At 37.4% G+C, this 11,120-nt stretch overlaps 1 long non-coding RNA gene across 1 annotated transcript; it reads right to left on the reverse strand.

The window, feature by feature from the left end:
• Positions 1–514: 514 nt before the first annotated feature.
• Positions 515–4,642, reverse strand: LOC144435920 (uncharacterized). Its single transcript, XR_013480912.1, has 4 exons — positions 4,323–4,642; positions 3,536–3,717; positions 3,038–3,140; positions 515–1,173 (listed from the first exon to the last, which is right to left on the reverse strand). It is a non-coding gene; the product is annotated as an uncharacterized LOC144435920 (long non-coding RNA).
• Between the last annotated feature and the right edge of the window lie 6,478 nt (positions 4,643–11,120).

Consider the following 11,120-nt stretch of genomic DNA (forward strand, 5'->3'; position numbering starts at 1 on the left):
AAAAATAGCAAAAGACATTACACAATCAAAAGAGCTCGACCAATTTTTTTTCATCATTCCATTGTATTTAAACCTTGTACTTGACATTTCGCAATATTTATAATTCTGAACAAAATACCTCATCCCACTCGTACTCAAAGCAGTCCCGGTATGATCACTGACTAGTCGTGCTTGAATACAGAGTAATCTGGGACTCGATTCTGACAATTGTCCCTACTATTTGTTTAGAGTCAAGTCAGCAATATAGACTCGTGCACCGCCTATCGTATGTAAGCAGGGCTAACCACTGGCATGACCAGAGAGACCCTTTGCGGATTTACATGTAAAACGGGGAAAGATACGAAAAACATAATGCAAAGTTGTAATTATTTTTACTTGCCAAATATTTACATTTTGGAAATGGCAAGACACGTTCATGTCTTTTTTTATATTGCTTGTTTGACGTCAATAGTGTCTTTTGAAAATTGGCAGTTTACTTAAAGTCTTGTGGACTGATTTCCAATATGGTGTCAGTCATAATGCTCATTAACATATTAATCTTTTTTACAAATTACAAAAAAAAAATCATCAAAAATAGAAAAGAAGACGTGCTGACTTGAAATTAACAAATCTGAGTAAGCTACCCTCTGTGCATCAACACACCAGTTATCAAAGCAATCTGACAAGTAGTATTTGAGGAGATGATGAAAATATCATTTTTGAAAAAAAATCATAACAAATTAAAAAAGCACAGATCAACTTGGCATGAACAAATCTGAATAGCCTCATCCCAGGGAACATGCACACCAAATATCGAAGTATTCTGGTCGTTACTTTCAGAGCAGATGGTGAAAATAAAAAAAGTTTACGGACACCTATGATTCACCTATACGTCTATACTCTATACTCAGGCATGACTAACTAGAGCGATGGGATACGGCCTCGAAGGCCTTTCTCTCGTTGAAGTTCCAACATATGTTCGCTTTTCATTAACTTTGAAGTTTTTGGACACTCTTTCAAACGTGCATTCAGTCTGTCTATAATGGCATTTAATTCACGTGTACGCCATTTCGGCCGCCACACATTCACTGTACCATCCTCCTCTACTTCTTCATCGCTCATCAGTTCAGCTCTAACGTCCTTCCACACAGTCCTTTCCTCCTCAATCAGTTTTGCCTCTCGTCTTTTCATCATCTGTTTGAAAAGATAATGTTTTAGTGAGTTACAAAAATACTTCACACACAAGACAGAGCTTACTATCAACATAGTCAAAATTCTAAGCTGCTTTAACTGAAAAAGAAAGTTATCTTGATTTTTTAAGATGACATGGCTCATCATCATGATTGATACATTAAATACCAGTCAAAGAACTGAATCATTACAATCTTTGAAAATCAAGATAAATATCAATTTGATTACGTTATTTGTATATTGAGAGCATTTGGTATACTAAGTAGTTTAGATTACTAATATTGTTATCAGAAATAAATATTAATAGTGGTATTAATAGTGATAATTGATATTGCCCTTTAGTGTGATTAGCGGTATTTTTTCGTATGTATATATACAAACTTCTGGTGATTGAATAAGGCAAAGGCACAGTCAACAATAGAAAAGACACATGATCATCTTGAGTAGAGAGAGAAAGAGCAACCCGACATATAAAGAGGAATATGGCTAATCTTTGCAAATGTGGGAAATTCAAACTGCTGTACACAGCACAAGCTTCTGGTTATTGTTTTCAGTATTTTTTCTGTACTCTGAGAAATGCTCGGGTCATGAAGCACATATTTGTGTATGTCATAGCACAGGGACCTGCGACCATGTAACTGATTGATTGTTTATTTTTCTGTGGCGAAATGAATCTTACCTTGTATATGATATTGATAAAGTAACTCATTGATTTGTGATGATATAAACCTTGTGGTAAAATGTGGCGAAACTTTTTTTTCATTTTCTCTCTTTCAACTGTATATCTCTTTACTGCCTAAATAAAGACATATTGTCCATTATCTTCCTCTTATCTAAATCCAACCCCAATCTCATAAATACCTACAAATGGGTTGGTGTGAAAATATGCTTTATCAAAGTTTATGTACCTACACAGGGTTTTGTTCTCACGATTTTCTGTATTTCTAATATTATTTCTTTACATTTCAAATAAAGTTATCATTATTCTTTCCTCTTACTGTTTTTTTCTTCTTTCCTATCATGCAATGTCTTATCAGAGATTATCAGCTTTATATTAATTAGTGGCTTGTTTATCCAGTACAAACTCACTGGTTATTTGCCCAATTATCGCATTATGCAGTGAGTGTAAACATCCACACAAAATAAGATTTCACCACAAAAAATAATCATTCAATCAATTAAATGATAAATCAACCACTCAATCAATTACAAGTTTTACATGCCTGTTGCAACCTATGGTCGTTGGTTGGTAACTTGGTACACAAATCAGTTGAAAATCAATGTTTGTTTCACAGAACATAAAAACCTTTCAAAATGAGACAACTTCTCCTTAAACAGCTGTTTAGATTGTGTGTCACTCACGATTATATGTGAAGAACCCAGATAGGGAATGTTTATGTTTTGGTGAGTACTTGCCAGTGAGTCATCACAAAATCTCCACCCCAAAAGATACAGACATTCATACTAGTATACAAAAATAGGACCAGACAGTCATGCCTTTACCCAAACATTCCCTGTTTGGGTTGTACACACATAATCCTGAGTGACACACAATCTAAACAGCTGTTTGCAGGAGAATTTGTCTCATTTTGAAAGGTTTTACACTCTATCAAACAAACAGATTGATTTTCAACTAACTTTTGTACCAAGTTACCATCCTATGACATTCACAAACAATTCATACATGCTTCATGACCCGAGTGTTTCTCAGGGTACAGACAAATGTTGAAAACTATACCCAGAAGCTGATGATCCATACAGCAGTTTGAATTATTTCCCCACAAATGCACAGATTAGCGCCATAATCCTCTATATATTAATAATCACTATGAATGCTAATTTTAAGTTATTCATGACAATTATTTACCTTGTACTGTCTACTCCTCATCTTCCTCCTTTCTTTCTGTTTCTTTCCATATTCAGCATTCTCATTCTCTCGAAATTTCACTCATAGCGGTTTTTAACAGCCACTGAAAACAAGAATTACAAGTGGTCACTATTTTTTTCTTATCTCCTATCTAAATGATGTAATTGTTTATTTAACAGCATACAAAAGTAAGATGACCCTGTACAAATCTTGTTGTTTACTTAAAGGAGGCTGTCTTATTTAATTTTGTACTAAAAAAAAAGACTGTAAAAACAATATTTGCTGCTTGTTCCCTTAAGTATCAATTGCCAAATTCTTCACAAGACATACCTGTCAGGTTGAGTTATTAGTGAGGCTAATACATCCATGATAAAACTAAGAGTATATACAAGTGTATAGCAACACTGCAATGCCTTTGTTGTGTATAAGGAGAGTGATGTGTCAGTAGGGAACAGTAACTCAGTAAATGACAACCTGTGATATGAATGTAGTACTTACACTTAGCTCTGCTGGTGTTTTAACACTCTTTTCCTCACTGATGTGTTTCTTTAATTTTTCTGAAATTAATGAATCTATTTTGGTGTCCAAGTGTTCAATAAACATCTGTTGATTGCTTATGATTTATTCGCCCCAGCCGTCTATTTTTGTCTCCATACTGGAACATATTCTTCTCACAGCGTCTAAGACAAAATGTTGAAAAACAAAAAGCATGTTTATAGTTGTTTGTCGTCCGTCTGTGCAGTAAATCGTTGTTAATCTTTGGTGCGAATCAACAGATTAACAACCCTTTGTCGTCCCCTAAACTCATTCCCACCTTCGACAGGATGCAGCCAAACTGTCTCGAAGTCATCTCGGGGAAACTTCAAGCGTGGGAAAGCAACTAAATCATTGTCACATAGCTCTCCATTTACTTTTTCTCAAACCAAAGAACTTTCAATGGGAAAGGATAGTCGTTGTTGTAAATATCGACTTGACACAGAGTACAGTCATATGTGAACAGACTGAACTTACTGATACATTGATACAAAACACTGCATGGAATGTTAGTGGTAATTTTTTGTGTGAAAATATCTTTCTCGGTATGATAATTCCATAATGACGCATTCGACTATCTGTCTATAGATACATTTTGCATCTATTGCGGTTTGGATTTCTGTCAGTGTTACTAGTATCGTAAAGTCACTGTTAAGACTCAAATGATTGTTTTATTATCTGCAAATGCTAAGATGCTAAACCGGACAACGTGAAAAACAAAACAATAAATCAGTACACCGTAAATAAATACCTGTTTCGGTTTGTTGGCGACCCTGCAAATACCTGAAGCGGTTGAGTGGTGTTTGGATACTAGTGTTGGAACTTGATTCTGAATATCTGTCTGATGCTGCTGCTGATGGTGGGGATCTGACTAGTTGACGACCATGTTGTCTCTTGTTCACATCACGAGTAGAATAGCATGACAGCGGTTCAACTGAACTTGTTGTAGAGGACGTTTCATCTATGGGTGAAGTATGTGGGCTGAGAAGACAGTGCCGATCACCTCTCCGGTACTAAAGCTCAACGTACGCCGTTTGTTTCTTTCCATGGTCGCGATGGTGCAAGCATACGCACAACTGACCTGGAACTGACCAACTGAATCAGCTGCAGGAAGTGCTGAAGTTACGCGGATCAGCGCATGGAATTGTGGGTATAACCGTGTAGCGGTGGTAATGGCACTCTGCAGCTCTGGCAAATTTGCGTTTGAACCGTTGGTTGATATATCTCACCGGAACCCAACGATTGTTGTAACTATAGGTTTTGACAATATTACATTGCCCCTCAGCGATGAAAGTTGAAAAGTTTCTCAAAATGTCTAAAAATTAAACAGTCAACTTTAGGTCACATACTTCTCTGCAAAAGATGTAGCTAATTAAACAAGAATTTATTCATTACATTTATTAATTAAGTTAATTTTATAGTAATTCATTTCTTAGTCAAATTGACAAGAATCACGACAATCTATGCAAAAATTACAAACTCAATTTTTTTAAAATTGAAAATATAATTGAATTAAAACTAGTATCCAGCCTTTAATGTACAATGTACTTCATCTGCACTACACTAGTCTTATTCTGAACATGTTTTCCTTGCATTGTTTGTTGTCCTAGATTCTAATAAATTTCGACTTCCAAGAATGAATGAAATACACATTGCAATTTTTTCAATTGAAGAATTTTAGAATCATGTCGACAAATTGGATGCAAAACAATGTACATTTCTTCCATTAATTATAATTGTCACATTGTAATAAACTGGCTAGTTTGTACAATACGAGTACATGCATGTACAGTTACTCGCGGCTGTGGCCTGGATGTTTATGTTCAGTTACAACATCGGTAAAAATCGATCTATATATGTGTTGTAAATACTGCTATGCCTATCGATACTAGTCGCGCATATTACCATCTGTCTTACTCGATTTTGACACTGTCCCTTCTGGGACTTTGATCGGAGTTCCCGACTTAGCAAGATGGACAATATCAATCGAAATGTGTAATGGCCATAATCGTCAGAGAACTCGAGCTCTTGCGCTCATTCATGATGAGAAATGTGGTAGCTTTCCAAAACAACCGATCTGCTCTAAAGTAGGAACAACGTAACAATCAGTTTGAATTTAAACATGGATGTCAGTGTTGGTTCAGGCTGCTTTTACATGCAAACTGTAGGGTTGCAATCTTGGAGTTACTCCGCCCGGGGAATAACCAAAACCAATATTTTAGGCAAAAAATATCCTTTCTGATATCATGCTATCTTATCAGTTAATTTGTACATTTTGACTGTTTTAGGGCGTTTTACTCAGCTTACACTGTTAAAAGAATATTTACAGGGCGCATACGCCGTACGTCACTCGAGCTCACAACTGGGGTTCCAAGGATCGAGGAGCTCAGATCTAGTTTGGCATAAATGACGTTAGTTCGGAAATTTTGAAGGTAGACATACACCAGATTCCAGTGTTAGCTGCAAGTTTCTGTTAATTAACATCAGTTTCGATTCACCCGATCATACCAAAACCTCATGAAAAGTATGCCTTTCCTCATACCAATCAGGATAAGAAACATCAAAAAACACCCTTTGTGCGGACCTTCCCCGTATTGCCATGTATGTTTAGTTCTTATATAGCGCTTTCTTCCACTCCGTTATAAAAGCGCTTTACAATTATTACCTGGCATCGGATCAGAACGCGACCCTTTAAACTTCCTCAACTCCCCGGAGAGCATACAATCCGTGCAGCCATTCGAGCGCACCCGATTAAAGCCTCCACATTGCAACCTACACCCAACCAGGTCCCCACTTATACAGCTGGGTTGACTGATGCACAGTCATGGTTCAAATCAATGCCCAAGGAGCCACTCAGAATCAAACAGCAAGCAGCGACGGGGCTCGAACCAGTGTGCGAAATTAACGCCGGTCCTTCGGCCCGAGACCAACAGATTTCCGTTCGGACCGACAGTTTTTCAGAATTACCTTATCGGTCCTTATGACCAATTGAAATTTGGAGTAAATAATATCATTTATTCAAAGATAGATTCAATTTCAACTATGGATCTGATCTTGTGTTACCTATTTTACTCTCGACATCTCGTTCAAGTCAAGCGACACAGAGCTAGCTCGCTATGTGCTGTTGTCAATGTTGATATCATGTCTACATATGACGTAGCATACAGCATTTAATTTATGAAATTATGTTAGCAAACACATGATTGGCTGAATTTCTCTAATTATTTGTGTCTGACCATGGAAGTATGTTATACTTCCATGGTCTGACTAATCAGAACGTCATAGACATTCAGACTCAATTTACGCATTCAGCACATGCGTCTACTTTCCGCCATACAGTAATCACTGTTGTAAAGTTTACTGTTCGAAGTGTATGAAACTTTTAACGTGTTTGAGTTCCACGTTGTATTTATAAAGTATGTGGCGATATTTAGAAGGCGGAAATGAGCTTCCGAAGAAGAAGACGAAACAGACACTGTTTTTTAAAGGATGGTATTAAAGCTGGTAAATGTTAGCGGGTTTCCCGATCAATTTACCGGAGTTCCCCATGTGTGTGGCCATGATCAAAACAAACTGACGGAAAACATATAAACTACTCTGAAAATGGCGTTTTAACTGATAAAGAAGGCAGGTACACTTCGTAAGATATCTTCAGTACGATTGGTCTTTTTTGTAAAAACAGTAAAAAAAATGCGTAGTCTGATTGCTTTCAATTTGATGCATATGATAATGTATGTCCTGCTATGTTGTAATCAACGTATAAACTTAGAAATGTTGCATTTTTGTTGCCATTGTTGTATCTGGAAAAATACTGCATCATGCCAAACACGGGTACGTAGTGGTTGCCACATTACAGTACAGTTACCATATCACGTTCCCACGTCAAAAAAACTCGCACTGTAAGACATGATTAGCCATAGTTCTCTTCATCATGGTCAGATTTCTTACACAAACAGTCAGAGACGATACTCAATACACCGTGCACGGTAGGGTATACGGGTAGGGCTTCATGGGAGGGGGGCTTCATTACATATGAGACTGAAGGAAGACGAAACCGGGCCGTGTCACTGTGTGGATGGAAATTGAAATAAAGCGAATACACAGTTTTCTGCTATGATGAATTTGTGGTCTAAGTTCGCTAAGGGTGGGAAAGCTACATTGTCATTAGCTATTGATACAGACGACTTTGGATTGTGTGATTCAGAATTTAGTGAATCGTACAGAGAGGAAGGAGAGGACTGTCACCTCTTAGAGATTACAGATAATGTAGATTTATTGATTCATTCACCAATATTATCTACAATCTCTGGATCTGTATTTCTATGGTGGAATGAATACATTCAGTCTCGGGCCACTATAGTCTATAGGAACAGATTATGCGAGAATGAATATTCAGTCTCTGGGTTCATAGTTACAAAGGAAAATCTCTACTCACAGAGTCAAAAAGTATTTGGTTGTGAATCCAAAATTTACTTTTAATTAAGTTGTATTTTTTGACTCTGTGAGTGGAAATTTCCAATTGTAAGAACAGATTGATATTGAATTAGGGGGTGGGTCACATTCTACACACCTGTTCTTGGGGAGGGTCATATTTTGCATTTTAATATTTGGGGGAGGGTCACATTTTACAATCCGTGGTTTTTTTTACCAAAAAGCGGCTACTTGTCTTTATCTATATTTCCATCATGTTGTGACATTTGTTTTGTTCCGGGTGATCGCCGCCATCACACATCTGACCCCGTGTAATACACAACCCCCACTTTATGCAGTTGTCATGGGGAGGGTAATGTTTTACAATATTGGACAAAGGGGCGGGTCACTTTTTACAAATGGAGAATGGGGAGGGTCACGTTTTACTTAACAGAACACGTGTGATTTCCTCCGGCCCTCCCCCTCCTGTAAATACTGACGGCTCCCTAACCATTCACCCATCATGACTCCATGGTTGTTGCCCCATCATTCACGATCGACTCACGAGCATTTGACCTAAATTTGAATGAAACTAATCTATAGTTTCAGATAGAGATATATAGATTCATGTAATGTATATACAGATATGCATGTGTGTGCATATACCCAGTATTAGTATATGTGAGTGTGGGTGGTTGATGAAATTAAATATGAGTAGTTCGCAATCAATGTTTTCGTTTATGTGAACAGTTTCGCATGCACATATGCCAACCTGCGATACTAGTTTCAGCTATAAGCCTGGGGTTCGTTCCACTGCCATTCAGTAACAACTAAGTAATTCAAAAGCAACTATGAGTATTTCTTTGTTCAATGAATATCAAATTAGCGAACATTTGGCTTTAACCCCAATGTAGCAGCTACTACGTTTTCCTCGCGCAGCTTTGTCCTTAGTTCTTGTTGTCACACTCAATTTTTTCACAATAAACAGTAGATTTCGAACACTTGGCTGTTTGTTGTCTGATAATATCATTTGCTATCTAATATTTGACATAAACTATAAGTTAGAGTATGTATAATATTATGAAACATAATACCGTCCGTCTCGTAATGACCTCAATTTGGTATTTTCCCTGGATAACCTCTAGGAGGTTACAATCTAATACAGTGTACTAGTATTAAACATGTCAATAACTCTATGACGTTGCCCTCGCCTCTTCAGCCTTTGCAAGATACCACAAGGGTACCTTTCATCGGACAATGACGGTCAATGTATGATAAAATACAATATCAAGTCAAAACTCAAATGCGAACCGAACTTAGATGTTGGATATGGCAAAGAGCTGCGTTGCTCGCTTTGCTAGGATAATATAAGTCAACATCGACGTTGATCCTAAACCAGAATCAAAAAGAAAGGGTCAGTTTTACCGTATAATTATTATCTTCCATTGCAATAAGCATAGATAACCCAAGTGCTTTCAAAACAAGTGACCCAACGTACAGGTACTCTCCAACTCTGAGAATACATAAATATCACGCTATTAGCTTTCAGACATTGCGGTACATTGTAATATGGTATAGACTGGTTTCACAAGCATGCCGTCTACAATCAATTTCATCAGTTATAAATACTGATGTTCGAAGGAATAAATTCGCATATTTGAGTACGTAGCTTGACATTCAAACATGGTATTGGTACTGTGCATGGTATTGTTCATATCGCATGTGCAGCCAACGAAGCTGTTTGTGCGAAAAGCTGTTCGTACACCGGCCCTTTGTCTTTTCTATTGTCAGGGAAGGATTGGCTGGAGCTGGGGGCCGACCCGATACTTCACCGAGCAACGTATATAAGCTGCAAGGGAATGGGAAAAGGTAGTTGGAAGCAGGCGGTCTCGGTGTGTTTTTTTCCCAGAAGTTATTACATTTTGTTATTTTTGTTATATATAAACTTCACAAGATATAAATCAATGGTGTTATACCAGTGCTTTTTGTCCTCATTTGTTACAAAACCTGGTGCCTTTGTGCTACACAGGATAACCAAATGCCATAAAAGATATTTGCGGTCGGGGTTCGTTTTTATCCACGAGAGCAGCGGAGAGGGGAGAAAGGGTAGATCATACATGTAACACCGGGATGTAAGTTCCACTTTCCCCTTTAATCTTGATACAAACAGTGTAAATGGTGTTTATTATTTTCTTTTGACTCGCTGTAATAATTTCAGAAATGTCTCGTTGGCTGCACCTTTGTGATATCATCGCCTTTTCTTACGAATTTACCTGATCGACTGCATCTTTCATGTTGTGCGCAACTTATAATACTGAAACAATACTCACAAACGCAACTTCTATATATTCATGTATATTTGTTAATCATGTTTGTGACAGTTAAAACTTTCTTCTAACATGATCATTCGACTGACCGAAAACGACTCACACAAAATCAGTTAAATAGCAGTAAGCGCCCAGTTACGGTTTCACACAGATATATCCGTGGTTTCCAAACGGCATGGCTTATCTTACACATAATTATAGTCGTTGTTGCCTCATATAATGTATGGATTATTCAGTTATAGCATAGACCCTCTACCAACATTGGTGAAGGGCCTATGGGTACAGTATGAATTGAGCCGGCTCAAGCATGGGAGTTTCTTTGTGTAACCCCCACCCCACACACCCCCGTCAAATAAATTGATAAATTGAATAACATGACATATTTATATATGCAACTTTGCTAAGCATAGCGTAATCGATTATGTCACGGAAACGAGTGCAAAAAAGAAAACAACTTATAATTGTGCCAGAAAATTCATAGAATTGACTTAAGTTAAATATACCTCCAGAAACAACAGAACATTTTGGTATCGTCGCACAAACTCTCCCATGAGAGCCAATCTAAATGTGTACGTATGGATATTCTAGGTGATATGAATTAATCACACCACGAAACAATGGTATTATTACTATTATACGAGAAATGGACGACATCGGACTGTCTCTTTTTGATACACCGGCGACGCATTGAATAAATATATCATGGAGTTGTACATGTATTTGTCAAAATATAAAAACCTTGTATAAACGAAAGTGGGTCTTTCGTTTTGTGCATGTCAATTATAAGTCCAGTCTGATCACTGCAAACAGTC

This window comes from Glandiceps talaboti, chromosome 5 (genome assembly GCF_964340395.1).
Source record: "Glandiceps talaboti chromosome 5, keGlaTala1.1, whole genome shotgun sequence".
NCBI classification, from domain to species: domain Eukaryota; kingdom Metazoa; phylum Hemichordata; class Enteropneusta; family Spengelidae; genus Glandiceps; species Glandiceps talaboti.